Raw genomic sequence first — 15,306 nt, 5'->3', positions numbered from 1 at the left:
CGGATCCTTGAACACCATGCACTCCGTCTCACCTTTCGCATCTGTCTGTCTTTCCCCACATGTATCCTTCACCAACTCACCAAATTCTCGCTTCTATTCACTCATAATGAACATCTCTGAACAACATACGCCATTCACCAACTCGACTCCGATAATCCTGCAGTTTCCCCTCAGCTTTCCAATCCCAGTACACTGTGGAGTCTCTATCAACACATCCTACCAAACCTATACCTACACATTCTCTACACACTCTACTAAAGGATCTTCAACCGTCTCCTCCTCCAAGATAATGCAATGATTCCCGACTTTTATCCATCCTGTCAACTTTAAACGAATCCCACCCGTTGCACCTCGTCAGGGCTGCATCTGCTTCTCTTCCCCATACATTCCCACCCCCTTTTTCCCCTTTCACCCTTCTTTCTCTAGCCCCTTTCCCTCATCTAATTTTAGCCTCACTAATAGAGCCTCTACTCAAACCCCTCTTTTATCCCAACAGCCGCCCCTACCCCATCGATATATCCGCACCAGTATTCCATCGATGTAGCATCTCCACTCCACTCTTCCCAACGATCAACCTTTCCCCTTCAGTAACATACTACCCACCTCAGAGCAGGTCCTTCCAGCTTTAGTGCCGGTAAAGCGCTTCTTTTTAACATCAGCGTTCTGGTCAAGGTCTTTTAAAAATGTTTTTAAATGTAATGCCATTGTGTTCTGATTTTGGCCTTTTATTACAATTGTTTTTTACTAAAAGCGAATGGAGTTATTTTCACCTTTATGAATTTTTAAACTCATTGTAAATATCCCACCTTTCTTTTTATTATTATTTCATCTGGTTATGCTTTCATCTCATTTAGATTTTCTTGTCTATTGGCTGAAGAGTGGGTGGAATGTATTGCTGCTAGCCCCTCCCCCCCCCCCCCTCCCTCGCCCATAGGAAGCAGGAGGATGGAATAAAAATAAAGAAAGAAAGTATCTAGAAACCTGGAACAAAACTGTTGTTCCTCAAACAGTATTTTGTGGTTACAATTAGTTCAGTGTGTGGACCTGTCTGTGCAGTTCGTTGTAAATGTCCTTCAGACGTGCAAGTGTGTCTAAAGGACATTTGCATCGAACTATACAGACACTGTCAAATACAGATACTGAACTCATTGTATTTCATGCCAAACCAAAGCAAACTGACGGGAAAGACACTGTCTCTCTTTATCTGAGAATGACACGAACAGTGTGCGAGCATTACTGGACGTAGACACTATGACATACAGTATGAAAGTTTGGATCGCTCCAAGAGGCGTATACGGATAGCTCAAATGGTTAAGGCGACAGCTCGCGATTAGCGGAAAACCCGTTTTCCAATTCCAATCCAGAACAAATTTTCATGTCCTATATTAAACCGTACAGCTGTTGCAGTATCTTATTCGCAGTTTGAGAATACATTTCATAATGCTTTGTGGTCGTTTGTCAGACTGTGCTCAACAACTACTGATCTCTCAAGCTCCCGATTTTTAATGTACCGTTGCTGTTCTGCAGATGGAATGGACAGATCGCTGTAGTTGCTACCATACGTAAGGCCACCACACCAGCAGCCGCGTCCGCAGCCCGTGGTCTAGTGGCTAGGGTTGCTACATTTGGATCACGAAGTCCCAGGTTCGATTCCCGGTCGGATTGGGGATTTTCTCTGCCTGGAGACCGGGTGTTTGTGTTGTCATCATTTCATCATCATCCTCATTATTCGTGACCGTGAAAAAAAATAGGACTGTGAAAAAAATGGGACTTTTTACGGGCGCTGATGACCGCGCAGTTGAGCGCCTCACAAACCAAACATCATCGTCATCACACCAGCAGTCACGATAGCCATTGATCCTGAGGATGACGAAGGTGGTAATCGTCAAAAGCTTGAGGATTTACCCAGAATCGACGTGGCAAGACATTCGACAAAATTTATGGTTTACATTATTGTCTGGGCTTACTTTCCACGCAATCTGTAAAGTTTCAACTACCGTGCTTCACAATGTGAGCCGAACAACGGTGTGGGATGCTGGTGTCTACGAAGTGTGAATGATTTCACAAAACAACCCGCAGCAGTAACCGCATCAGAACTACTGGAACGGCTTTCACGTCTGGAAAAACTTACAGCGTCCACACTTAAATAAAAGTGACGTAAACGTATGACACATGACCATATAAGTAAATAAAAATAATGCGCGAGGTTACCTTGTATGAATTAGTATTTTAGGACTCACGTTCACCGTGTAATATCAAAATGTAAACATAAAATGGTTATGTCTTTCTGAGATTGCCACTTAATTTTTGTCGAGAGGATCTTAATTTATCAGTTAATATCGCTCCTTATACTGAATATATATTTTATTTATATATGTACCCAGGATATGGCTGTATGTTTGAAGTACCAAACGTTAGTGAAGGATCAAAGAATTACATTTTATAGTACTGCACTAATTTTGTGCATAAGTTGGTGGCGTTTTTGTTTTGCATGTTGGTATTCGGGTTGCTATGGGTTTATTTATCGAGTGCCATTATTTGTAGCTCAATATTGCTATTTCAGTTTACATATAGCCGTTTTGTCATTTGGAGACAATGAGTGGGGCTGTGGATGCTAGAAATGGAGTGTAAAGTAGAGAAATCGGAACATTTGCGACATACTCTTCCGTCTCAGTTCAGTAAAGACGTGCTAGCAGCGCAGGCATCCAGAAACATTTGCGCCGTGAATGGCGATAATGGCAGTGGACAGAGCACGGCAAGAAAATTGCTTTCTGTTTTAAGGAGGATCGTTTTGACATTAGTGTCCCTGCACGTTCAGGAAAAACTTCCGGGTTTGATGAAGATCGTTCAAACGGATTAATGCAGAATGATCTTCGTCGCTATACTCGTGAACTGGCAAGTGTGGAACAGTGATCATTGCAACGTCGCGCGACATATGCCTGGAGTGGGGAATGCTCAAAAATCTGGTGTATGGGTACCACATGCTGTAATCCGAAATCACAAAAATCAGAGAGTCTCCTTATGTGCATTTTGGCTAGCTCGTCATCAATTGGTTCGTGAGCAACACCGACTATTCCTATCTTGTATCGTTATTGGTGGCGAGGGATGGCGTATTTATGCTAAAGTAAGGAAAAGAACGCAATGGCTGATCCCAACAAAGCAGCAATTCCTCGTACATGGATTGTGTGCATACACAAAAGATAATGTTATGCATTTGGTGGAACGGCGGCGGCGTGGTGCACTGAGAATTGCTTCCCCAACGTGTAACCAGGACTGCTGAAGTTTGTTGTCAACAACTGAGATGTATTGCAGACACAGTTCAAGAAAAACGACCAGGAGTACCGCATGAAGTGATGCTACGCCACCATAACGCCCCCCCCCCCCTCCCTCTCATTATGCTAGACTGGCAAAAATCACAATACAGGAGTTGGGTCGGGAGTCATAGCGCACGCACCTCATTCACCTGAACTTGCGCCCTCAGAATTTCACCTTTTCCGCTCTCTATCGAACAACCTTCAAGAAACTTCCTTTCCTGATGAAAATGCACTCCGAAGATGGCTCGACCAGTTCTTCGATTCAAAACAATGTGATTTCTACAATCGCGTAATCGAGAAGCTACCCCAGCTTGGCAGTGAAGAAAAATACGTTATTGATGAGTAAAGTCTCTGTTACGTGTATCTGTTGTGCTTATTAAAACTTACGGAAAAATGCTAAGAAGTTATGCACCAACCTAATATCTCTGCCGGTTCCACGCTCACTTCGTCTTCAGTTACAGCAGTTATGACCTGCTGATACTCTGAGAAAATGAAAACTGCTTTTTGGTCAAACGAATCTCTGCACCCTATAGGAAAAGAGTTTACGTAGCGGTGATTACACTTTTCTGTCAAACACTAATGGCGAATTCAGTTACAATTCTCGTTATCTTAGTTTACGATACATAGAAGTGGTGTACAGGACTACGGAACCACAGTGTGTTTTAAGCAGATTACTTTATACGCCTCGGCAACTTCGGAGCTACGTTCCTTTTCTATCTCATATATTTATACAACTATATAAAGACGTAATTTAACGTTGTTACCAAAAATCTCTAAAAGTATTTGACCTATTTACGTCAATTTTTCACACTATACTCTGATGAACAGTTGGTCATTTTTAATATACAGGGTGATTATAATTAAACTTTAAAACCGCTGTAGAAATAACACCACTGGTCAGAATGAAGCCAAACAACGGAATACAATCGGAAAAGGGGGAAAACGTATGGCAGAAGAAAAATAAATAGTTACAAAATGTAGAAATAGATGGCGCTGTGAACATCATAATTTAATAGTGGTCGACTACAAATGACAAATTAATTATACAACAATGCCTAAGGTGTAAGTTTGACAGTAAACAAACTGTATTACTCAGTGTGCATGGGTGTACAGATGTGATGCTGTTAGTTACGTAAGCCCATCCACCACAGCAAGGTCATATCACATCAGATGTGAAAAACCGGCTTTTAATTGTCCTGAGGCCAAAAAGAGCATGGGAAGCATCAATCAAAATCAAATCGGATTATTAATTTCCGCGTGACTGGCGCAAAACATGTTCAGTATGCTGGCCACCGTTTTCTGAAACAAGTTGAAATCGAGAAACAGCATGTTCCACAACTGATAGAAGTGTTTCCGGGGTCACGTTCAGAACGTATTGCACAATGCTTGCCTTCAATGCAGCTAAGTTTGCAGTCGGAGCACTGAACACAACATCTGTCAGGTAGCACCACAGCCAGAAGTCACACGGATTAATATCAGGTGATCGGGACGGCCAGGCTGTAGGGAAATGGCGGCTGATAACTCTGGCATTTCCGATATGGCGCTACAGCAGCTGCTGAACTGGATTTGCAATGTGCAGAGGTGTACCATCTTGCATAAAACTGATCCCATCCACACATCCACGCAATTGGAGAGCTGGAGTGACGTAACTGCGCAAAAGACACTCATAGCACTTACCAGTGACGGTACAGGTAACTGGACTGGAAGCACCTCTCTCTTCGAAAAAATATGGCCCTATGATAAATGATGCAGTAAATCCGCACCACCCAGTGATCTTTTCAGGATTAAGTGGTATTTGTTGATTTGCGTGTGGATTTTCCATTGCCCATATTCGACAATTCTGTGTACTGACATATCCTATCAGATGGAAGTGGGCTTCGTCTCTCCACAAAATCTTCCATGGCCAATCATTGACCACTTCCATGCGAGCAAGAAATTCTAAAGCAAAGGTCTCTCTTGCTGGTAGATCAAGAGGAAGCAACTCGTGCACATGGGTAATTTTGAATGGATAGCAAAGAAGGATGTTTCATAGGATTTTACGCACTATTCTCATGGGTATGTCCAACGCTCTGGCAATTCTCCGTGCAGTACACGTTTGCACACCACCACTTGTCTCCTCCTGCATTGCTGTGGCCACTGCTTCCACTGACGCGAATGAGTTCGTTTCCTCCCACTACCAGGTTGCACAACAAAGGAACCCATCCTTTCGAATTTGCGAATCATTTTCTCCAGACCCAGGGCAGTCATCGGACTAAAGCCTTCTTTCAAACACTTCAATGCCCGGAACTTCTGCAGAGCGACGTGTCCATGGTCCTCATTGTTGTAATACAGCTTTACAAGCAGAGCGCGATCCTGCATTGAGACAGTCATGGCGAACGTCGCAGTCGCGAAAGGAGGACAAGCCGTGTACCCGGTGTGTTTATACCAACTTCAATGGGTCGTGCGCATAATAGGTGTTTCATTTACGTATTCTGACACATACAGCGGCATCTACTGATCAATTTTCACACTTTTTTTTCTTCTGGCATACGTTTTCCCCCTTCTCCGATATTCCGCTGCAATTTGACGTCATTCTGACGAGTGGTGTTATTTCTGCATGGTTTTAAAAGTTTAATTATAATCATCCTGTCTATAACATAAATATGTACGTGATATACAAACGGGAAACAACATTACCAAAAATCTCTCTCTCTCTCTCTCTCTCTCTCTCTCTCTCTCTCTCTCTCTTTCTCTCTCTCTCTCCTTCTTGGTCTTACGACTTTTTCCCGTCTTTATACGTCTGCAGTCACAACTGTAGTTTCTTTGGTTTGCTCTTTGAGGAGATTGAGAGGAACTAAAGCACCTAAAGTAGTAGTTGATTTTATTACAATATAGGTAGGAAGGTTTACTAAACTTGTAGAATCTATTTCCAGAGGAATGCTCTGGGTATGTCCAACTGTTTCTGATTATCGATTGATACAAACAATTTTTCAACGCTCTTCACTAGAATAATAATTGATATAATGCTCACATAATGCCACAGACATTTAATACACTTACACTAGTGCCCTCTTTAAGACGATGCTGTCGTCTTGATGGTTGACTGGGAACTGGGGCGATCGTTCCTGTGTTCAGACGTAGCCTGCTTCTAGGCGCTACAGTCTGGAATCGCGCGACCGCTACGGTCGCAGGTTCGAATCCTGCCTCTGGCATGGATGTGTGTGATGTCCTTAGGTCGGTTAGGTTTAAGTAGTTCTATGTTCTAGGGGACTGATGACCTTAGAAGTTAAGTCCTATAGTGCTCAGAGCCATTTGAACCATTTTTTTGACGAGCCATCGCGGTGACGTGCAGTGGTCAACTATCGTAGGTATGGATAAGCTACGTATTTTCTTAATTTTTATAATATATAAATATACACACAAAACATAAAGGGGAGACGTTGTTGCCAAAAGTCTCGAAAGGTTATTGATCGATTTACTTTCAGTTCATGACGATACACTAACAAACGTTGAAACTTACATCGGCTATACATTTTTTACTTACATAATGTACTGATTTTGTGTTAAGACAAACTACGAGAGAGCAAATTCTGCGCTCTACTGTGAAAATGTGGAGTTCCGTTTTCTTTCGTGCAGCCAGTTTCAAGTACGATAATAAAGCATGTAAATCATTATACAGATATGTATATATACACATATATACAGATGTATATGCAGATATATATACACATATATATTCTTTCTCCTTATCTATAATTTTAAACAAAAATTGTATACACAACATTTTACTGTTTTCTTTACTACCTTGTTGTTGGTTTTACTGAAAGCAAAAAAATGATTCAAATGGCTCTGAGCACTATGGGACTCAACATCTTAGGTCATAAGCAGTTGCTAATTATGTATGGAAAACATAGATCATAAACTCACCCCTCATCCCCCATATCACTGCCCAACTCCTCCGACCCTCTCTAAGTCCATTTCCGCTCCTGCACCAACTTTATCATCTATCCTTGTAATCTCACGCTTACTAATCGGCCTATCCTGCTTGCGATATAAAATACGACCGTGGATCGCGTGTATGCCTAACGTATTTTTATTAATTGGATAACGCTATCTTTCCTGAAGAAATAATACCGATATGTAGGAGGTTCAAATGGTTCAAATGGCTCTGAGCACTATGGGACTTAACGTCTTAGGTCATCAGTCCCCTAGAACTTAGAACTACTTAAACCTAACTAACCTAAGGACATCACAGACATCCATGCCCGAGGCAGGATTCGAACCTGCGACCGTAGCAGTCCCGCGGTTCCGGACTGCAGCGCCAGAACAGCACGGCCACCGCGGCCGGCTTACTGAAAGCAGGTAAGCTATATTTATGACTTATCGGCTTATGATTAGAATATTACTACGGAATCTGAATCGTATCAAACATTCTAATCCTACCTATTTGCAGATTAATACTATGTGGAATACTGTCACTAAAGCTACTATCCTCACAGATCAAGCAGCCAGAGAGGTCTCCTTCATAAGCTATATACCAATGATTCCAAATACTTTACCCATTCATTGTAAATTACTTAAGTTTGTAATTAAGGTTTCTTCTGGAATAACAGTAAACAAGGCTCAAGATCAGAGAGAGAGGATGTAACACCGAAAATGCAGGATGCATGGCACCTGCTACCGATATAAAAAAATTTTTGCTGAATTGTACATAAATATTTGTAATTAAAATGCTTTATTTTAATAAGAAGAACATAGCTTCACTGTATGTGTGAATCTAGGTAGAAGTCTGTTGACATTCATTGTATTTATCTGTGTCTTACTGTGAAACTTGGTCTGGGAAAAAGCCAAAGGAATTGTTTTTTGCATCGACTAGCAACGATAATAGCAGTGCTTGCGCATTGTAAAATCTTTGGGTAGGGAGTTGTGCGGAGAGCGCGGAGAGAGGGAGACAGGTTCCAGTGCTTGTAGTGTGCTGATGGGTGGTTTTTAAGCTCCCTCAGTAGAGAGTACCATTTTCGGCGGCCTCATGTACGCGCGCTGGCCAGATGTCTAGTAGCAGGAGTAAGAACAGTGGACGGGCGGAAAAGACTGTATTAATTAGGATTGCCCATTCCTGTAATTAGTCGTGCTCCACAAGATGCTACTGTCTTCAACAACAGCAGCAGTTCCAGCAACACAGATTCGTTGTCGGCTCCGAGTTTCGTCGTATGCACAGCACTGAAGTAAGACTGTTCATTGGTAGAGAGTATTAATGGCTAGCACAGCAACACAACTGAATGTGATTTGATTGATAAAATTTATTTAAATAATAATCTGTTAAACTCAGGACGATTATGTCCCCATTGTCCTCAGACATTGTTACCAAGCAGGGTCCTTGTTCCTTTTTTTTCCCTTATATGCTAACCGAGTGTCATAAGAAACAAATTGAATAGTTAGAGCCAGTTTATTAATAAATAATTTCACCTTTAAGAATTTCAGCCTCAGTCTACTTTCAATTAACTGTTGTGCAACAGAGGCTTCAGTATATGAGTAAAGTAAAGCAATTTCATTTTTCAAGTTTGAGACTCAAGCACTGGAAAAAATCCAAACCTAAAGAAATGCATAAATTAAGAGTGCAGACGTTTTATTTATTTTACATATAGCTTCGAACACATGGCTGTTTGGTTTGGTAGGTATTCTATTATTGAGTTCTGTTCAAGTCAGCAAAAAAAAAAGGCTCAGTTGTTCAGACAATAATCTGAAATCCAGTTTTCAAAATAAGTAACTGCAAAGTAAAGAGTGCTTGCTTTTTTTCTAAATTTCTTTGATGACATTGTTCACGTAACAAAGTTCAACACTAACATACGGTTTAATTGCATATTTTCAAATCATTACTCGATTGTTTTTTTTTCGAAATTTAATGACAAACATAACATAAGAGTGACTTCTCAGTTTTCTATATCGTCACGTACTCACTTCAAATTAGTGTCAAAAAAAAAAAAAAAGGAACAAGAAACAAAAACGCGAAACGCGACAATCTTCAGTTGCCACGTCAGTGTTTAATAATACATGTTTTTCTTTTCCCATCATCTTGTACAGGATTTTTGATGTAAATTGCCCTAGTGAGCTGGCGACTGTTAATTATTTCCTTTTCGTTCGTTACTGTAAATTTTCGATTCATGGTCAGTGGTAACCCCTTTTCTCCCCAGTGTTGTTCGTGAGTGAATGCACAAAATAACTTCCATTTTTCCAAATTACAACCCTGTTCGTTTTAATTACCTTTTAATTTTAGTAGACTTTTCCATTAGAAGGGTCTGTTGTACACTTTCCTCCTACATATCGCCGGCCGCGGTGGCCTTGCGGTTCTGGCGCTGCAGACCGGAACCGCGGGACTGCTACGGTCGCAGGTTCGAATCCTGCCTCGGGCATGGATGTCTGTGATGTCCTTAGGTTAGTTAGGTTTAAGTAGTTCTAAGTTCTAGGGGACTGATGACCTAAGACGTTAAGTCCCATAGTGCTCAGAGCCATTTGAACCATTTGAACCTCCTACATATCGGTATTATTTCTTCAGGAAAGATAGCGTTATCCAATTAATAAAAATACGTTAGGCATACACGCGATCCACGGTCGTATTTTATATCGCAAGCAGGATAGGCCGATTAGTAAGCGTGAGATTACAAGGATAGATGATAAAGTTGGTGCAGGAGCGGAAATGGACTTAGAGAGGGTCGGAGGAGTTGGGCAGTGATATGGGGGATGAGGGGTGAGTTTATGATCTATGTTTTCCATACATAATTAGCAACTGCGAAGCATTATAGCTTTCGCTAGTTAAATATAAAATCACATAATAAGCGTTAAACAGTTTACTGATAGGGATCTTAGATTTTCGTCTCTTTTTCACGTGGCGTTGTAGCTATGCAAAGGTTTAGAAAACAGAAAGAAAGACGGAATAAAAGGAAATTAACACGTGAAAGAGAAATAGGAGACAATGAGGATTTTAAGAGCGTTATTTGTGAGGCGCAACAGGTCTCGTTAAGAGACTTAACAGCTATTAATTACAGACAATATGTGTACTCCATAACACAGTTACTCGTGTGACTCGGCAGTTTCCACCTGTGTGATTTATTGCTAAGAGCGCGTCTGGGATGCACTTGCAACTCAGCGTGCAGTCAACTCATCCGTACAACTCGACTGTGCGCGTAATTAATTAACTTCAGCCGAACGAGTGCGTAATTGCTTCTCTGTTGGAGCGCGCGCGTGCGCGCACATACACACACACACACACACACACACACACACACACACATAAGCATACATGCTTGCAGAATTGTATTCAGGCACAGCTCACGCATCAAGGAAAGGTACCGATTATCGGTTGGCAACACAATTAGTGGTGCAACCCAATTAGTAGTATAGCGGCTGATTGAGGCAATATTCATCTGATAAGGTTCTGCCAAACATTCTGCGTGACCCTATTGTTAATATTCAATAGTCCATTTTCCATCTACCACAGAGTGCAAGAGAAATGAAATGCAGTAATATAATATTCAAGTAGAAATCTTTTTCTTTGTTCTCTCGAATGTGAAATCTCCCATCTTTCCTTGTCAGTCTGCTGCCCACAATTTCTTTACAAATTTGTAACGTAATTATTGTGGTATCGTCCAAATACCATGGCTCCACACCAAAGTCAGCAATGCACATCGATACCACAGACATTAGCGTCGACTCTCTCAGTACAGAAGCGTCCTCGCGCGAAGGTCAATACAGAGCCGAGCATGGAAGCACTCTGTGCTCTTCGCGAGCTCAGTTGAAGCAGTCAGCATTATCGAGTAAAACTGCAGTGTTATTCAAGTCTCATCTGGAAATGCGCTTTTATGTATGTTGGACAATGTGCTTCAAAAGAACAGTCTGTGATTTATGCATCAAGGAATGCTTTAATAGTCAATGGCAGTTGTAAATATTGAAGCACCCCTCTGGCAAAGGGTTGTATCAAGTTAAGTAAATCTGTTTATGATTCGTGTTAAATAGTAAACTAATATTTCACATGTTTGAGTTCCAATGATAGTTCTCCCAGAACGATCAAAAAACCTACAAAAACGATCAAAAAACTTACAATATTACAGTTTCATCTGGCCATAACAAATATCATCAGATTTGAGGTTATATTTTAAGTAATGTAGATAATATCGAAATTCTGATGTACTCGCCTCTACATTGAGCAAAATATTATTCTGTAAAAAAAGCTAGTGTGCTTCTCGGTTACATCCACCCCCTAGCACTAATACGAGAACAAGAAGACTAACAAATTATCCTTTGTTTTCCTCCTTCTGTCAGTGATATTTTAAAATGTGTCAGTAGCAGAGGTATATACTATCAAGCGAGTGCTGAATCGATATCAAAACAAGCACAAAAGAAAAAAATAAGAAAGTAAATGCTACATTCCTCAATGAAGCTAAAGATCTACGTAATATCACCGACAGAAACGGCGTGTGATATTACAGCAAGCCTACACCAGCTGACCAAAAGCATCCTGACACCCCTGCGTAAAGTGGAATTGACCACAAGACGTAACAAGGGGCGGACCGACCTTTTTAAAGGGCGATGGGGGGTACTTTGTTGTCAGTAGAAATGGTTGAAATGGCTCTGAGCACTATGGGACTTAACTTCTGAGGTCATCAGTCCCCTACAACTTAGAACTACTTAAACCTAACTAAGGACACCACACACGTCCATGCCCGAGGCAGGATTCGAACCTGCAAACGGAGCAGTAGCGCGGTTCCAGACTGTAGCGCCTAGAACCGCTCGGCCGCCCCAGCCGACCGTTGTCAGCAGAGAAGCAGTCACAGGCAGAATAGGTCGGTCAGGATAACTCAGAGACTTCGAATGACAAATAGTGTTTGGAAATCACCTGAGTAACAAATCCACATTTCACAGACAGTTGAACCGTCCTAAAGGTTTAAAAATGGATTAAAACAGTCTTTACCGCAATGCAATACGAGGCTTGGAACTTTAATAGTGGAAACTATTTACTTTACAGCTCGTACAAAATAGATACTTGTTTCAAAGTTTTACTGACCTTCAAAGCAGTCATCAACATTGTGTGTAAAACGTTGCGAGCGATGTGGAAGTCGTAGGATACTCTTAGCAGTGCCAGTTGTGTTGACAGTTCGAGCGGCGCGGTCTATTGCCCGACGAATTTGTAGCAGTTCTGAAGCAAATGCCGTGAAGTGTTTCCTTCAGTTTAGAAATCGAGTTTAACTTACGAGGGCTTACGTCAGGGAAGTGAGGTAGTTGGTATAGCACTTAGCAGCCCCATCGGTCAAACAAATCAGTAATAGCTTGCACTGTACGTACTTGAGCATTGTCCTGCAAAATGATGGTAAGGTCCTGCAGAAAGTGTCATCACTTCTGTCTCTACGCTGTTCATTTCTGGAACACAACCTACGACCAGCTTAGAGACACAATGGATGACACTTTCTGCAGGAACTGACCATCATTTTGCAGGACAATGCTCAAGCGTGTACAGTGCAAGTTGTTAGTGATTTGTTTTACTGATGGGGCTGCTAAGTGCTATACCACCAACTGCACTCCCCTGAATTAAACCATCGTGAGTTCAACTCGATTTCTAAACTGAAGGAAACGCTTCACGGCATTCGCTTCATAACTGCTGAGCGGCGCGGGATTAGCCGAGCGGTCTTAGGCGCTGCAGTCATGGACTGTGCGGCTGGTCCCGGCGGAGGTTCGAGTCCTCCCTCGGACATGGGTGTGTGTGTTTGTCCTTAGGATAATTTAGGTTAAGTAGTGTGTAAGCTTCGGGACTGATGACCTTAGCAGTTAAGTCCCATAAGATTTTACACACATTTGAACTGCTGCAAATTCGTCGGGCAATAGACCGCGCCGCTCGAACTGTCAACACAACTGGCACTCCTAAGAGTATCCTACAACTTCCACATCCCTGGGAGCGGGCTACACACAATGCTGGTAACTACTTTGAAGGTCAGTAAAACTTTGAAGCACGTATGTATTTTGTACGACCTGTATATAAATAGTTGCCACTATTGAAGTTCCAACCCTCGTATTTATTTGCTATGGTTATTAGCTTTGCTCATAATGCAATAACCTTCAGATCTTTTCTATCACTATGGCAGGTGGTGGCAGTGAACGGAGGAGGTGTTGTGACTCCACGAACGTCATCTGATTATAATACATTCTTAAAGTATTTTAACCAGACCGTTGTTTTTCTCAACGAGAAACGTTCTCAAAAATTACCGTCTAAAGCTGCCCACATCGACTGTTGGTGATACGATTATGAACTGTAAATGCGAAGAGACAAACACAGCTGAGCCAAGACCAGACAGACCTCATGTACGCCGGCCGCTGTGGCCGAGCAGTTCTAGGCGCTTCAGTCCGGAACCGCGCTGCTGCTACGGTCGCAGGTTCGAATCCTGCCTCGGGCATGGATGTGTGTGATGTCCTTAGGTCAGTTAGGTTTAAGTAGTTCTAAGTTATAGGGGACTGATGACCTCAGAAGTTAAGTCCCACAGTGCTCAGAGCCATTTGAACCATTTTTGAACCTCATGTACTGATGTTCAGGAACCGTAGAGCATTGTGGATGGTGTTTGTAAAAAACCACATGAAATCATCGTAAGGAGTCACTCGTAAATTCAATGGTGTTACCAACTGTCCAACAAGCAGAATCACTGTGCGCAGGGAGTTTAAAAAATTGGGTACGGTGGTTGAGCAGCTCCTCAAATGCCACACATTTCATTAGTCAACGCTAAGCGATGCTTGAGGTGATCAGTGCTGGCTGGAAGTGAGAGATTTAGAATGATGAATTCACTGTACCCTATGGCAACCATTTGGAATGGTTTGTGTTTGGTTCAATATGGTTCAAATGGCTCTGAGCACTATGGGACTTAACATCTATGGTCATCAGTCCCCTAGAACTTAGAACTACTTAAACCTAACTAACCGAAGGACATCACACAACACCCAGTCATCACGAGGCAGAGAAAATCCCTGACCCCGCCGGGAATCGAACCCGGGAACCCGGGTGAGGGAAGCGAGAACGCTATCGCACGACCACGAGCTGCGGACGGTTTGTGTTTGGGGAATGTTTGGAGAGCGTTACTGTCATCATGTGTATTGCCAAGAGTGAAAGAGAAGATGGTGGTATAGTACTGGGATGTTTGCCGTAGTTATAGTGTGGCCCTCTTTCTGTGCTTAAGAAACGCTACATGTAGAAGTTTATTAACACAATTATGGCATTGAGTACTGCGTACAGCGGAGGTACAGTTCGGAGGCAATGACCCTGGTATCACAATGCACACTGTCAAAAAGCGGCACCTGTGTGGCAATGGTTTGCGAACAAGAACATTCCTAATAAGGATTAGCCCAGCTAGAGTCGCGATCTAAGTCCAGTGGGAAACCTCTGGGATCAGTTACACCGTCGACATAGCTGTACACCGCAGCGTCCAACATCACTAACTTCTCTGATATGGGCTGCTAAGGAAAACTGGACTGCCATTTCTCCACTGGCCTTCTGACATCTCACTGACAGTGTCTCCAACAGAGCTGAAGCGTTCACAAAGATGAAAGGCGGGCATATCTCATATTAATGTCCAGTAATAGCTGCCGAGATTCCTTAGATCAGATAGCGTGTGTGTGTGTGTGTGTGTGTGTGTGTGTGTGTGTGTGTGTGTGTGTGGCTAATGTTAGAACTTTTAGAACCAATTATTAGATTTTTAAGATGGGAACATAAAAGGCTTGAAAACACGTAACCAAGGAAATGAAAAGTGTATTGATCTGAATATTATCGAACAATCAGTCTAAAATTTCGTACTACAGAGTCCATCACGAAATTTACACACCTCAAGGCCACAGCCGCCGCCTACAGGCCACAGGCGCTAAGCTCTGTGATTGCCTCGCCTCATAGCTTTGTTGCCACATACTCACGGTTAACAGTGCGGTTGGTCAGCACTAGCTGATGTTCAGTGTTCCCGTGCGATATCGTGTGTTTACGTGTGGTTGC

This window comes from Schistocerca piceifrons, chromosome 2, assembly GCF_021461385.2.
Source record: "Schistocerca piceifrons isolate TAMUIC-IGC-003096 chromosome 2, iqSchPice1.1, whole genome shotgun sequence".
Classification (NCBI taxonomy): domain Eukaryota; kingdom Metazoa; phylum Arthropoda; class Insecta; order Orthoptera; family Acrididae; genus Schistocerca; species Schistocerca piceifrons.
The sequence above is the reverse complement of the archived record's forward strand: the minus strand, read 5'-3'. Positions refer to the sequence as shown.